Source organism: Erinaceus europaeus, chromosome 12 (assembly GCF_950295315.1).
Source record: "Erinaceus europaeus chromosome 12, mEriEur2.1, whole genome shotgun sequence".
Classification (NCBI taxonomy): Eukaryota; Metazoa; Chordata; class Mammalia; order Eulipotyphla; family Erinaceidae; genus Erinaceus; species Erinaceus europaeus.
In genome coordinates this window covers 5,577,071-5,591,008 of record NC_080173.1, presented here as the reverse complement: position 1 = coordinate 5,591,008, position 13,938 = coordinate 5,577,071, and the positions used below count along the sequence as shown (strand labels likewise).

Sequence of the window (13,938 nt, the reverse complement as noted above, 5' to 3'; positions counted from 1 at the left end):
TCTCCACCCTTTGGGGGTGTCTGGCCTTCTTATTTTCTTTGCTGTTTATCCCCAAGAGAAGTAATAGCTCATTTGAGGCTTTAGTGGTTTAACATGCAGCATCCTCCCAAGGACATTTACAAGTGAAAATAGCACCGGCCCTTAGTCGGACAGCGTGTGGTGGTGGTGGTTGGGGGTGGCTGTGCACTGCAGTTTGCCCTGCAAGCATCTTGCAGTTTGAATCACTATGGTCCCCGGTCCCTGTGTTAGTGAGTGTCGCCACCTTTTCTCTCTACCTAGAACAGGTGTTAGACTTACTCTGCTACCTTTACCTTGCACCCTTTGCATTGTGAAATGTTCACTTGCCTGTAAAGAATGCCCATGACGGGGACGGCAGAACAGCTCAGTCACTTGACGGCACACTGCTTTGCCATTGACGTCACAATCCAGACTTGAGCCTTCGTGTCACCTCCCACACTGAAAGATGTTTCTCAGTGCTGCGGCCTCTTACACTCTCTTCTGCCTCTCTCCTTTATCTCAAAAAAAAAAAAGAAGAAGAAGAAAGGGAAAAGAATATCTGTTCTTTTGATGGTTTGAGCATCAGCTGGCTTTCCACCGTGGGGAATAGATTGAAAACTTCATAACATCTAGAAGAAAAAGCCTCCCACCTAACCCTGAAATACACGGTGTATGTGCGAGTCTCGACCATGCCCCCCACAGGTATTTACCTTAGAGATAGAACACAGTTTTGTCACTATAAAGATTCATAAAGATTTTGGGTGGTAGCGGGAGGGGACGCACAACCCTGGAGTCTCCTGGTCCAGTTTCTTGCAGGTAGTGTTGGGACTGGAACCTAGGCCGTGCATGAAAGACAAGGTCACTGCCAGTGAGTGCTCTGCCTCAATCTTTATTATTATTATAATTTATTATTTTATTTTAGTTAATTAATTTTTACCAGAGCAGCTCAGCTCTTTTTTTTTTAATATTTATTCTCTTTTGTTGCCCTTGTTTTTTATTGTTGTAGTTGTTGTTGTTATTGATGTCATCATTGTTAGATAGGACAGAGAGAAATGGAGAGAGGAGGGGAAGATAAATGGGGAAGAGAAAGACAGACACCTGCAGACCTGTTTCACCGCTTGTGAAGCGACTCCTCTACAAGTGGGGAGCCGGGGGATCAAACTGGGATCCTTATGCCTATGCCGGTCCTTTGCTTTGCAACACCTGTGCTTAGCCTGCTGTGCTACCGCCTGACTCCCTCAGCTCTGGTTTATGTGGTGCGGGAGATTGAACCTGGGACTTTGGAGCTTCAGGCATGAAAGCTTCTTCACATAACCATTATGCTGTCTACCCCCTCCCATATTTTTAGTTTTATTCGTGATTAGTTGTAGGTTACAAGATTGTAGAAACATAGTTTATAGTTCCACCCCACACTCATCACCTAAGCTCTGTGTTCTCACCCTCCACCTTCCAAAAATAACCATCATAGTTGACATGTCTTACAAATAGTTTGCTTTTTTTTTTTAATTTTTCTTGCCACCAGGGTTATCACCGGGGCTCAGTACCAGCACTGCCAATCCACTGCTCCCAGCAGCCATTTTTTCCATTATTTTTTTTTCCTTTTCCTTTCTATTATACTTGTTAGGACAAGTAGAAATTGAGAGGGGAGAGGAAGGTAGAGAGGAAGAAAGACACCAGCAGACCTGCTTCACAACTTGTGAAGCTTCCCCCCTGCAGGTGGGGACCCGTGGCTTGAACCCAGAACCCAGGTCCTTGTGCATAGTATGTGTGCTTAACCAGGTGCACTACCACTCGGCCCCTTGCTTCTGTTTTTTTTTTTTTTCTTTCTTTCCACAAGTTCACGTGTACCAGTGCTCTAGATTCCACATGAGTGAAATTATCTTTTTACCTTTATAAAATAAAATTACCTTTATTTTGCTAAGTGTAATCACCCTAGTTCTGTCCACTTTGTCCCAAAGGGCACACTTTTTTTTTTTTTTGCCAACTTCTAGTTCTAAAAAGTTGTTTTTCAGGGGGGGCAGGAGGAGGTGGTTTATCTGGTAGAGTCCACCCTCCATGGTGCATCAGGACCAGGGTTTGAACCGCTGGCTGGCACATGGGAATGCCCCTATACGGGAATCTACTCAAGTGGTGGCGTCCAATGGTGCTCTGCTGTCTGTCTTTTTTTTTTTTTTTCCTCCAGGGTCATTGCTGGGCTCGGTGCCTGCACCATGAATCCACTGCTCCTGGAGGCCATTTTCCCCCCTTTTTGTTGCCCTAGTTGTTGCTGTCTTTCTTTTTAAAAACTATTTTCATTATTTTTTTTTGATAGAGAAATGGAGAGGAAAGCGGGAGATAGCAAGACACATGCAAAACCTGTTGTGTCCTGCCCTGCAGGTGGGGAGCCTGGGTTTGAGCCTGAGTCCTTGCACACTGGAACAGGTGCGTACTACGGGATGTGCCATTCTCTCTCCCTCTCTCTCTCTCTCCCTCTCTCCCTCTCTCCCCCCTTTCTCTCGTTTTATTTTGCCTCCAGGGTTATTCCTGGACCTCGTTGCTTGCACTACGAATCCACTGTTCTTGTGGCCTTTTTTTTTTTTTAGTTGGGGATGAAAGAGGAATTGAGAAGGGGAGAGGAAGACAGGGAGAGAAAGACACCTGCAGACCTGCTTCACTTTTTAAAAATTTTTTAAAAAATATTTATTTTCCCTATTGTTTTTTTTTTTTACTGTTGTGGTTATTATTGTTATCATTGATGTTGTCATTGTTAGATAGGACAGAGAGAAATGGAGAGAGGAGGGGAAGACACCTGCAGACCTGCTTCACCGCCTGTGAAGCGACTCCCCTGCTTCTTTTTTTGCCAACTTCTAGTTCTAAAACAATGTTTTTCAGGGGGGGCGGGAGGTGGTTTATCCGGTAGAGTCCACCCTCCACTGTGCATCACGACCAGGTTTGGACCTCTGGCTGGCACATGGGAATGCCAGGTGGGGAGCCGGGGGCTGGAACCAGGATCCTGACGCCGGCCCTTGTGCTTCGCAACACGTGCGCTTAACCCGCTGTGCTACCGCCCGCCCTCACCCCCGCCAGTCTTTAAATAATAATAATAATAATAATAATAATAATAATAATAATAATAATAATAATAAGCATTCCATGGGAGTGACGGAATCGTGCGGGCTCAGAACCCTAGAGATATCCCTGGTGTCAGAAAAAGAAAAGAAAAAGAAAGAAAGAAAAGAAAAAGGTTTCCAGGCAGCCACAGAAACCCACGCAGGCTTTGCCAACAGCGGCGAGGCCGGAAAACGACTGTCCGGCCCAGGGAGGGACTAAGGGCCAAGGGCGCAGTGGCCGCGCAGGGTCCACCCGCGGGCTGTTCGCCGGGCGCCCCAGCCCCGCAGCCCTGCAGCCCCGCAGCCCCGCAGCCCCCGTGCGGCCCTGCACTCTGGGCAGGTCAACGCGGGGCCTGCGCCCGGGCCCTTCCCGCTGGGCGGAGCGGCGGCCATCCCGGCCGGCCCGGCGCCACCTGCTGCACCCCGCGGCCACCGCGGCGACCCTCCCGGACACCGCGGGCCTGGAGCTCCCTCCCCGCGAGCCCGCCGTGGAGGTTGGTAAGCGGGGCGCGGGCGCGGGCCTGGGGCGGAGAGGCTTCCGGAGCTGAGGCCGCCCGGGGGGGAGGCACTGCCAGGGCACACCGTGCCGCGGGCAGGAAGCAGAAGTCACTTTGCATTCTTCTTCTCCTCCTCCTCCTCCTCCTCCTCCTCCTCCTCCTCCTCCTCCTCCTCCTCCTCCTCCTCCTCCTCCTCCTCCTCCTCCTCCTCCTCCTCCTCCTCCTCCTCCTCCTCCTCCTCCTCCTCCTCCTCCTCCTCCTCCTCCTCCTCCTCCTCCTCCTCCTCCTCCTCCTCCTCCTCCTCCTCCTCCTCCTCCTCCTCCTCCTCCTCCTCCTCCTCCTCCTCCTCCTCCTCCTCCTCCTCCTCCTCCTCCTCCTCCTCCTCCTCCTCCTCCTCCTCCTCCTCCTCCTCCTCCTCCTCCTCCTCCTCCTCCTCCTCCTTCTTCTTTTTTTGACCAAAGCACTGCTCAGCTCTGGTTTATGGCGGTGTGGGGCATTGAACTTGGGACCTGAGAACTTCAGGCATAAAAGTCTCTGTGCGCACGTGGCACAAAACTCAAGGATCGGTGTGAGGATCCGGGTTCGAGCCCCCGGCTCCCCACCTGCAGGGGAGTCGCTTCACAGGCGGTGAAGCAGGTCTGCAGGTGTCTGTCTTTCTCTCCCCTCTCTGTCTTCCCCTCCTCTCTCCATTTCTCTCTGTCCTATCCAACAACGACAATGACATCAACAACAACAATAACTACAACAACAAAACAAGGGCAACTAAAGGAATAATTAATAATAATAACAATAAGAAGAAAGTCTCTTTGCATAACCATTATGCAAAACCAGTGAATTTGGATTTTTTTTTTTTTTGCCTCCAGGGTTATTGCTGGGGCTCGGTGCCTGCACCATGAATCCACTGCTCCTTGAGGCTATTTTTTCCTATTTGTTGCCCTTGTTGTGCTTGTTGTAGTTGTTATTGTTGTCATAGCTGTTGTTGTTGTTGTTGGACAGGACAGAGAGAAACAGAGAGAGGAGGGGAAGACAGAGGGGGAGAGAAAGACAGACAGCTGCAGACTTGCTTCACCTCCTGTGAAGCGACTCCCCTGCAGGTGGGGAGCCGGGGGCTCGAACCAGGATCCTTACGCCGGTCCTTACGCTTTGCGCCACCTGCGCTTAACCCACTGCGCTACGACCCTACTCCCGTGAATTTGTATTCTTACGTGGCTGTGTACACCTACTGATGCAAAAACCAAAAAACAAAAACCCAAAACTGACATGTCAACACGTAGTAGTGAAATTCATCAAGGCGTTTAATGGTATTCGTTGCTCATGCAGAGTCTTTAAAAATATATTTTATTTATAGGGGTGGGGCGGTAGCGCACCAGGTTAAGTGAACATGGTGTGAAGCACAGGGATCCCGGTTCGAGCCCCCGGCTCTCCACCTGCAGAGGAGTCACTTCACAGGCGGTGAAGCAGGTCTGCAGGTGTCTGTCTTTCTCTCCCCCTCTGTCTTCCCTTCCTCTTTCAGTTTCTCTTTGTCCTGTTCTACAACTGCAGTGGCAACAACAATAATGACAACAATAACAACAATGGAAAAGAAAAGTCTCAGAGGACCTAGTGGGGTTGTATTGTGTGGAAAACTGAGAAATGTTATGCATGTAGAAACTATTGTATTTGCTGTCGACTGCGAAACGTTAATCCCCCAATAAAGAAAAAAAAATCTGAAAAAAAAGAGGGGCCAGGCAGTGGTGCACCTGGTTAAGCGCACACATTACTGGGCACAAGGACCCAGGTTCAAGCTCCTGGTCCCCACTTGCAAGGGAAAGCTTCACGAGTGGTGAAGCAAGGCTGCAGGTGTCTCCCTCTCTTGCTCTCTATCTTCCCCTCTCCTCTCAATTTCTCTCTGTCTCTATCCGATAATAAATAAAATAAATAAGGATATTAAAGAAAAAAGAAAGAAAAGTTTGCCAGGAGCAGTGGATTCGTAGTGCAGGCAGAAAAATATTTATTTATTTATTTATTGGGGTACTGAAAGACACTGAGGGGGCGATGGGGAAATAAGGAGAGAGACAGAGAGACACCTGCATCCCTGCTTCGACACTCCTGAAGCTGTCCCCCTGCAAGTGGGGATCAGGGTCTTGAATCCGGGTTCTTGTGCGTTGTACCACGTGCACTCAACTAAGCGTGCCCCCACCTGGCCCCCTGCTGTCTTTCATTTTTTACTATCTTTATTTATTGGATAGAGACAGCCAGAAATCAAGAGGAATGGGGAGATAGAGGGAGAGAGACAGAGAGACAGCCGCAGCCCTGCTTCACCACTTGGGAAGCTTTCCCCCTGCAGGTGGGGATGGGGAGACTTGAACCCGGGTCCTTGCCACTGGAATGTGTGTGTTCAACAAAGTGCACCACCACATGGTCCCTGGTGGTGCTGAGTCGTCAAGTCTGGGTGTGCCCTTGAGTTTCGCCACCTTGTGACTCTAAGCTGTCTGGGGGAGCATCTGTGTGTGTGGTGGGTGGTGGTGGGGGTGTTGGGCACAGCAGCACAGCTTAGTGCCATCTCTGGTCTACGTGGAATATAATGCCATGAGGCTGAGTTAATACGGGAGATGTTTTCATTTTTTCTATATTTTGGGTAGAAATAGAAAATTGAGGGAGTATGGCACCAATGTAAAGGACTGTGGGGTGGGGGCGGGTTCCGGTCCTGGAACAGGATGGCGGAGGAGGACCTAGTGGGGGTCAGAGTGTTATGTGGAAAACTGACATGTTACACATGGACAACTACTGGATTTTACTCTCAACTATAAACCATGAATCCCCTCAGGAAAGAAAAAATATAGCGAGTTGGGCGGTAGCGCCACGGGTTAAGTGCAGGTGGCACAAAATGCAAGGACTGGTATAAGATCCCAGTTCGAGCCCCCGGCTTCCTCACCTGCAGGGGGAGTCACTTCACAGGCATTGAAGCAGGTCTGCAGGTGTCTGTCTTTCTCTCCCCCTCTCTGTCTTCCCCTCCTCTCTCCATTTCTCTCTGTCCTGTCCAACAACGACAACAGTAATAACTACAATGCTGAAACAACAAGGGCAACAAAAGGAAATAAATAAAAGAAAAACAACAAAAAAAATAAAAAATATAAAATAAGAAATTGAGAAGGAGGAATAAAGAGGAAGAGGGACAGTGGTAGCATTGCTTTATCATTTGTGAAGCTTCCCCCCTGCAGGTGAGGAAAGGGGACTTGAACCTGCGTCTTTGACCACTGTGTCGTGTACTCAACTAGGTGTGCCACCACCCAACCCCTAACTTTTTTTTAAGAAAGCCATGCAGACTTTGTAGTACACTGAGTCCATGTTGATATTAAACACTACCTTGATATTAATACAAAACTTAAAAAAAATTTTTTTTAACCAGAGCACTGTTCAGCTCTGGCTTATGGTGGTGGGGGATTGAACCTGGGACTTTGGAGCTTCAGGCATGAGAGTCTGTTTGCATGACCATTATGCTATCTCCCCGCTGCCCCCCCAGAATTTCTTTTTCTCCAGGGTTATTGATGGGAGTCATTGCCACCACTGCAAATCCCTTGCTCCTGGTGGTGATTTTTCTCTCGCTCTCTCTGTCTTTTTATTTATTTATTTTTGCCTCCAGAGTTATTGTTGGGGCTCAGTATCAGCACTATGAATCTACTGCTCCTGGAGACCATTTTCCATGTTATTTAATAGGACAGAGAGAAACAGAGAGAGGAGGGAGAGTTAGAGAGGGAGACACCTGCAGACCTGCTTCACTGCTTGTGACCACCACCCCCCCCCCCAACAGGTGGGGAGCCAGGGCTCGAACTCGGATCTTTGTGCTATGTGCGCTTAACCAGATGCACTCTGCCTGGTCCCCCATTTTCCATTTCCATTGGACAGGACAGAGAGAAAGTGAAAGGGGAGTGGGAGATTCAGAGGGTGAGAGAGAGACACCCACAGACCTGCTTCACCGTTTGTGAAGTGACACCCCCCACACAGGTGGGCTCGAACCGGGATACTTGCGAGGGTCCTTTCACTTTGTCACTGCTCCGCCTCCCCAGAATGATTCTTTGTTGTGGTGGCGTTTTAGCTACAGCTTGGTATCCCCACATCAGTCAACACTGCAATATGACCTCCACCAAAAGTTTAGTTTCCGTCCACCCCCGTCCACTTGACCCTCTACCCATAGCAGCTGCCAGCCAACCTTCTCCCCACCGCCACTCTGTTTCCTGCATCTGTTTACCTGTTTTGCTTACTTTCCACGGAATGAAATCAGGTAGTACTTGCCTCGTCTGTCTGACTTAGTCCATTAAGAGATTCAATCCTCTCTTGTATTACTAGGAGCCACTGATGGAATTTGCTTGTTACTTGTGTTTAAGATAGTGTTATCCACGCTGTTGCACAAGACGGTGTTTTGCCTTGTTAATAGCTGAGTAGTATTCCTGTGTGTGTGTGTGTGTGTGTGTTACACACAACACACCTTCTTGATCTATTTATCCATCATTGGATACAAGATCCATATCGTGGTGCTGTAAATAATGATATATGAACACAAAGGGTGTATATATCTTTATTATTTTAAAATATTTTATTTATTTATTAATGAGAGGGATAAATGGAGAGAGAGAAAGAACCAGACATCACTCTGGTACATGTGCTGCTGGGGATTGAACTTGGGACCTCATAGCTTGAGAGTCCCAACACGTTATCCACTGTGCCACCACCCGGACTGCTGCATATATCTTTCTGCAGCCATGTTTTGTGTTCTTCAAATAAATACCATGAAGTAGAACAGCTGTATCATATGGTATTTCTGTTCTTAATATATATATATTTATATTTATTTATTTTCCCTTTTGTTACCCTTGTTGTTATAGTTATTATTGTTGTTACTGATGTCGTTATTATTAGATAGGAGAGAGAAGTGGAGAGAGGAGGGGAAGACAGAGAGGGGGAGAGAAAGATAGATACCTGCAGACCTGCTTCACTGCCTGTGGAGTGACTCCCCTGCAGGTGGGGAGCCGGGGGCTCGAACCGAGATCCTCATGCTGGTCCTTGTGCTTCATGCCACGTGCGCTTAACCTGCTGTGCTACCGCCCGACTCCCTCTTAATATATATATATTTAAAAAATATATCATTTACAAAATTATGAGATAACAAGTATAATTCTGCACTGTTCCCACCACCAGAATGGTGTCCCCGTTCCTTCCATTAGAAACTGCACTGGTTCTCCCAAGGCCACAGACATTTTTTAAAAAAAATTCTTTTAAAATTACTTATTTATTTCCCTTTTGTTGCCCTTGTTTTTCATTGTTATTGTAGTTATTGTTGTTGTTGACGTCGTCATTGTTGGATAGGACAGAAAGAAATGGAGAGAGGAGGGGAAGACAGAGAGGGGGAGAGAAAGACAGACACCTGCAGACCTGCTTCAATGCTTGTGAAGCGACTCCCCCTGCAAGTGGGGAGCCGGGGTTCAAACCGGGATCCTTGTGCTTTGCGCCACCTGTGCTCAACCTGCTGCGCTACCACCAACTCCCGCTTTATTATTTTTTAACCTGATTTTTATTGCTGAGTTATATGCATTCCTATATACTGGAGATATTGACTTCTTGGGTATATGCTTCTCAAATATCATCTCTCGGCAGGTTGTGCTTGGGATTTGATGGAGGTTTCCTTTGCTGTTGGCTTTGCACAGGATGAGCTTTTTAGTCAGGTGTGGTCCTGTCAGTCTACCCCGGCTTTTCTTTCTCTGGTCGTTAGCATTGAGTTGTGGCTGATCTTTTCACCCTCTCTTCCCATTGCCAAAGGCCTGGTGGTGCTTTTCAGTGGGTTTTCATTCTGGGAGAGCAGAGTTGTCAAGTGTTAGTAATATGGATACTGTTCAATCTGTTTTGCAGCTGAGGACATAAACTCTGTGGTAAGTAGCTAACTTGTAACTAAATCAATGGAAAAAATGGAACCAGACCCCAGGCCTCCAGAGTTTTGAGTTCTGCTTTGTTTGTGTGATCTAATAAGAAAGTAAAACAGAAGGTGGCACCAAGCGCAAGGACCGGCATAAGGATCCTGGTTCGAGGACCGGCATAAGGATCCTGGTTCGAGCCCCCGGCTCCCCACCTGCAGGGGCGTCACTTCACAGGCGGTGAAGCAGGTGTCTGTCTTTCTCTCCCCCTCTCTGTCTTTCCCTCCTCTCTACATTTCTCTTTGTCCTATCTAACAGTGATGACGACACCAATAACAACTACAACAATAAAAAACAACAAGGGCAATAAAAAGGGTAAATAAATAAATATATAAAAAATTATATATATAAAAAGAAATCCAGAATCGTGGGATTCATTTTGATTCAGATGTGAGATTTAAAAAAATTTTTTTAAGCTATGTTTATTTATTTATTGTATAGAGACAGCCAGAAATCTAGAGAGTAGGGGGAGATAGAGAGGGAGAGAGACAGAGACACACCTGTAACACTGCTTCATTACTCACAAAGCTTCCCCCCTGCAGGTGGTGACTGGGGACTTGAACCCTGATCCTTGCGCATTGTAACATGTGCACTCAACCAGGTGTACCACCACCGGCCCCGAGATTTTTTCCCCCACATATCAAAAGCAAAATTAAAAGTTCCTGAATTTGCCAGTTTTTGTTCTGCATCTCCAGGGAGGAGTTATTACAAAAGCAGAACACCAGGGGGAGCTAGTTTCCTTACTTATACAGGGAGGGCCGGCCCACCTGTTGGGAATAATTCATGATTTTAAAGCCAGGATAGCTTCTCCTTACAGCAGTGTGAAGTTGTGGGAGTTACCTTAAAATACATATGCTGTATGTCTGAATCGTCTTTAAGTTGATCTTTTTTTTTTTAAGAATTACTTACTTACTTTATTTATTTTTTCATGAGAGAGATAGGAGGAGAGAAAGAACCAGACATCATTCTGGTACATGTGCTGCCGGGAATCGAACTCAGGTCCTCACGGCTGAGAATCCAATGCTTTATCCACTGCACCACCTCCCGGACCACAAAGTTGGTCATTTTAAGTAGTATTCAGAACTACTGAAAATAAATAAATAAATAAATTCTTCTAGCGTTTACCCTTCTTCTGTAGCCAGTCAACAGCGTCAGGTTGAGCCTGATGTCAAGTTTCGAGACCTCCTTTGAATCTGGAGAGGTGGCAGTCGTTGACTATGTGGGTCATAGTCTGTCTGGAGCCGCAGGGGCAGTTCGGGTCGTCTCTGGCTCCCCAGCGATGGAACATAGCGGCGCACCGGCCATGGCCTGTTCGATAAATAAATAAAGGCAATGGCTTTGCAACGAGATCACTATCAGTAAGCCTGCGACTGGAAGCTTTTCTTTAAGACAAAGATTCACGATTTTATCTGATATGGAATTTTTGAAAAGGAGCATGGGAACCTAGATGTAATAAAAAAAAACTTGTAGGCACAGATATATTAACTTAGACTTAAGTTAAGCTAAAGGGAAAAAATGCACAACACAGAGGCAAAAAAAATTAATAAAACACAGCATTAAGTTAAAAAAAAAGCTAAAGGTAACACCTTTTAACTCTACTGTTCAAAGGCTTTGCGTCGTGGAAACATGGTATCTGCTAAGGATACATTTGTCCTTCTTCAAAGAACAATGATCTTAACTCATCTTATGTTTGGGATAGTTATACCTGGGGGCGGGAAATGGTACTTTTATACTAAAACTTTCTGTCAGCAAGGCTAACTCAGAATTGGTCACAGAAAGTTAAGACCTGAGCCTGTGCTCTGAGCTGCTTCCTATCTCCTCCCGTGTCTCCTGTCATCTGTGCACGTAGGTCCCAGGGATCTGTTCCTGCAGTCAGGATGGTTTAGAATTGGGATCACAGGGAGTTCTGATCCGTTCATATTCTAGATGCTTGGAGTGAACATCACAAACCAGATCCCTCTCTAGGTTAGCCAACTTCCTACTGTTCTTTACAGTTTGCAAGCTAATAATAAAAATGGATTTTTTTTTTTTTTGCTCCAGGGTTACTGCTGGGGCTCAATGCCTGCACCATGAATCCACTGCTCCTAGAGGCCATTTTTTTTCCCTTTTTGTTGTCCTTGTTTTGTTTTGTTTTATTGTTGTTGTGGTTATTACTATTGTTGTTATTGATGTCGTTGTTGGCTAGGACAGAGAGAAGTGGAGAGAGGAGGGGTGTTGTATGCTTTACATTGGGTTGTTCTAGCTCTCCCCCTGCCAAGAAAATTGGTTCAGTCCTGCTAGTTTCGCAGGCCCGCTTGTCCCCGCCCCCAAGGAACCCCGAGAGAGTTCCAGAGTTGCAGAGTTCGAGAGTGCTTGGCGCCACTGCGGGGAAAGGAGGCAGGAGAGTTCTGTTTGGTGATTAGTTTGTCTTAGTTTATAAATCGTTGTTCCTGAATAAAGAAATACAGCTTCCCTGCCCAGCCGTGTGTCTGAGGGTCGTGAAGCTAGCCTGGCCAGCTGGAGCCTCCAAATTATAACAACAGAGGGGAAGACAGAGAGGGGGAGAGAAAGATAGACACCTGCAGACCTGCTTCACCTCCTGTGAAGTGACCCCCTGTAGGTGGGAGCTGGAGGCTCGAACTGGGATCCTTGCACCGGTCCTCGCGCTTCGCAGCATGTGTGCTTAACCTGCTGAGCTACTGCCCGACCCCCTAAAATGGACGTTTTTTTATGCGATTGGGAAAAAAAAAAACAGTAACAGTGTCATGATGTGATAATCTCTTAAAATTTCAACTCCAGTGGTGGACGTGCATTTTTTTTAAAAAAACTTTTTTATTATCTTTATTTATTGGATAGAGACCGCCATAAATTGAGAGAGAAGCAGGAGAAAGAGACTGGGAGAGAGACAGAGAGACACTTGTAGCCCTGCTTCACCACCCATGAAGCTTTCCCCCTGCAGGTGGGGACTGGGGGTTTTGAACCCAGGTCCTTGCACTTTGTAACATGTGTGCTCAACCAGGTGCACCACCACCTAGCCCCCGGACGTACATTTTTACTGAAACATTCATGCTCAGTCATTTACTTGTTTCTGGCTGCTTTTAACAAAAAGGGCAGCATTGGTATAGCCCTAAAGCCTGACATTATCTGGGTGTTTATAGGAAAAGATTGCCCACCTGTTGGCACAGTGAGACTTTGTGTTTACTTAGAAGTCAGAACAGGCCTAAGACTATTCAATAACAAATGTCATCAACTAGTTTCACTCTATATAAAAATTTTATGGCTACCTAGGGTTATTGCTGGGTGTCCACTGCTCTTGGAACCATTCCCCTTCCCCCTTTTCTTTTTGGATAGGTAGGGGGGTGGAGAGAGAGAGAGAGAGAGGAGAAACATCTACAGCACTGCTTCACTGCTCATGAAGTTTCTTCCTGCAGGTGGGGACCAGGGGTTTGAACCTGGGTCCTTTCTCATGGCAATGTGTACTCTACTGAGTGTACCACAGCCCAGCCTCCCACTGAATATTGTTAACAGGCCTAGTTCTTACTCTGTGGTGATCCTATTTCATTCATTTTTTTTTTCCATTAAGAAATAAATCTATGGTCCGGGTGGTGGCACAGTGGATAAAATATTAAACTCGTAAGCCTGAGGGGTCCTGAGTTCAGTCCCCAGCAACACATGTACCAGAGTGATAGTGATGTCTGGTTCTTTCTCTCTCCTCCTATCTTTCTCATAAATAAATAAAATCTTTTTAAAAAGTGAGAGAAAGAAATCTGACAATCATTTTAACTCTAGTAGTTAAAAAGATTTTATAGAAAGTTAGGTCTTTGAAATGATTCTTCTGAGTTTTTTAAAATATTTATTTATTCCCTTTTGTTGCCCTTGTTTTATTGTTGTAGTTATTATTGATGTTGTTGTTGGATAGGACAGAGAGAAATGGAGAGAGGAGGGGAAGACAGAGAGGGGGAAAGAAAGACAGACACCTGCAGACCTGCTTCACCGCCTGTGAAGCGACTCTCCTGCAGGTGGGGAGCTGGGGGCTCGAACCAGGATCCTTACACCGGTCCTCGCTTTGCACCACGTGCACTTAACCCACTGCGCTACCGCCCGACTCCCCTTCTTTGAGTTTTATGAGACTGACGCGCTGCCCACTGCGCTAAGGAGGCAGCTCTTCTTTGAGTTTGAATGACTTCACTAGAATGAAATGATGGATGCTGAGGGCTGGGAGGCAGCTGGCCCAGCAGAGGGCATGGCCTTGCTGTGTGAGGCCTTGGCACCATATGGGACATGGGTGATGCCAAGGGAGCTCTATGGCTAGTGAAGTAGTGCTGTGCTCTCTCTCTCTCTCTCTCTCTTATCCTCCAGCGTTATTGCTGGGGCTCGGTACCAGTGCGAGGATCCACTGCTCCCATGGCCATTTTTTTCCCCATTTTACTG

At 46.8% G+C, this 13,938-nt stretch overlaps 1 protein-coding gene across 1 annotated transcript in view; it reads left to right on the top strand.

The window, feature by feature from the left end:
* Positions 1-3,155: 3,155 nt before the first annotated feature.
* Positions 3,156-13,938, top strand: part of ARSG (arylsulfatase G) — a 151,167-nt gene continuing 140,384 nt past the window's right edge. Inside the window, exon 1 of the mRNA XM_060202625.1 lies at positions 3,156-3,584. The gene's annotated coding sequence lies outside the window, so the exon portion shown is untranslated. The remainder of the gene's footprint in view (positions 3,585-13,938) is intronic.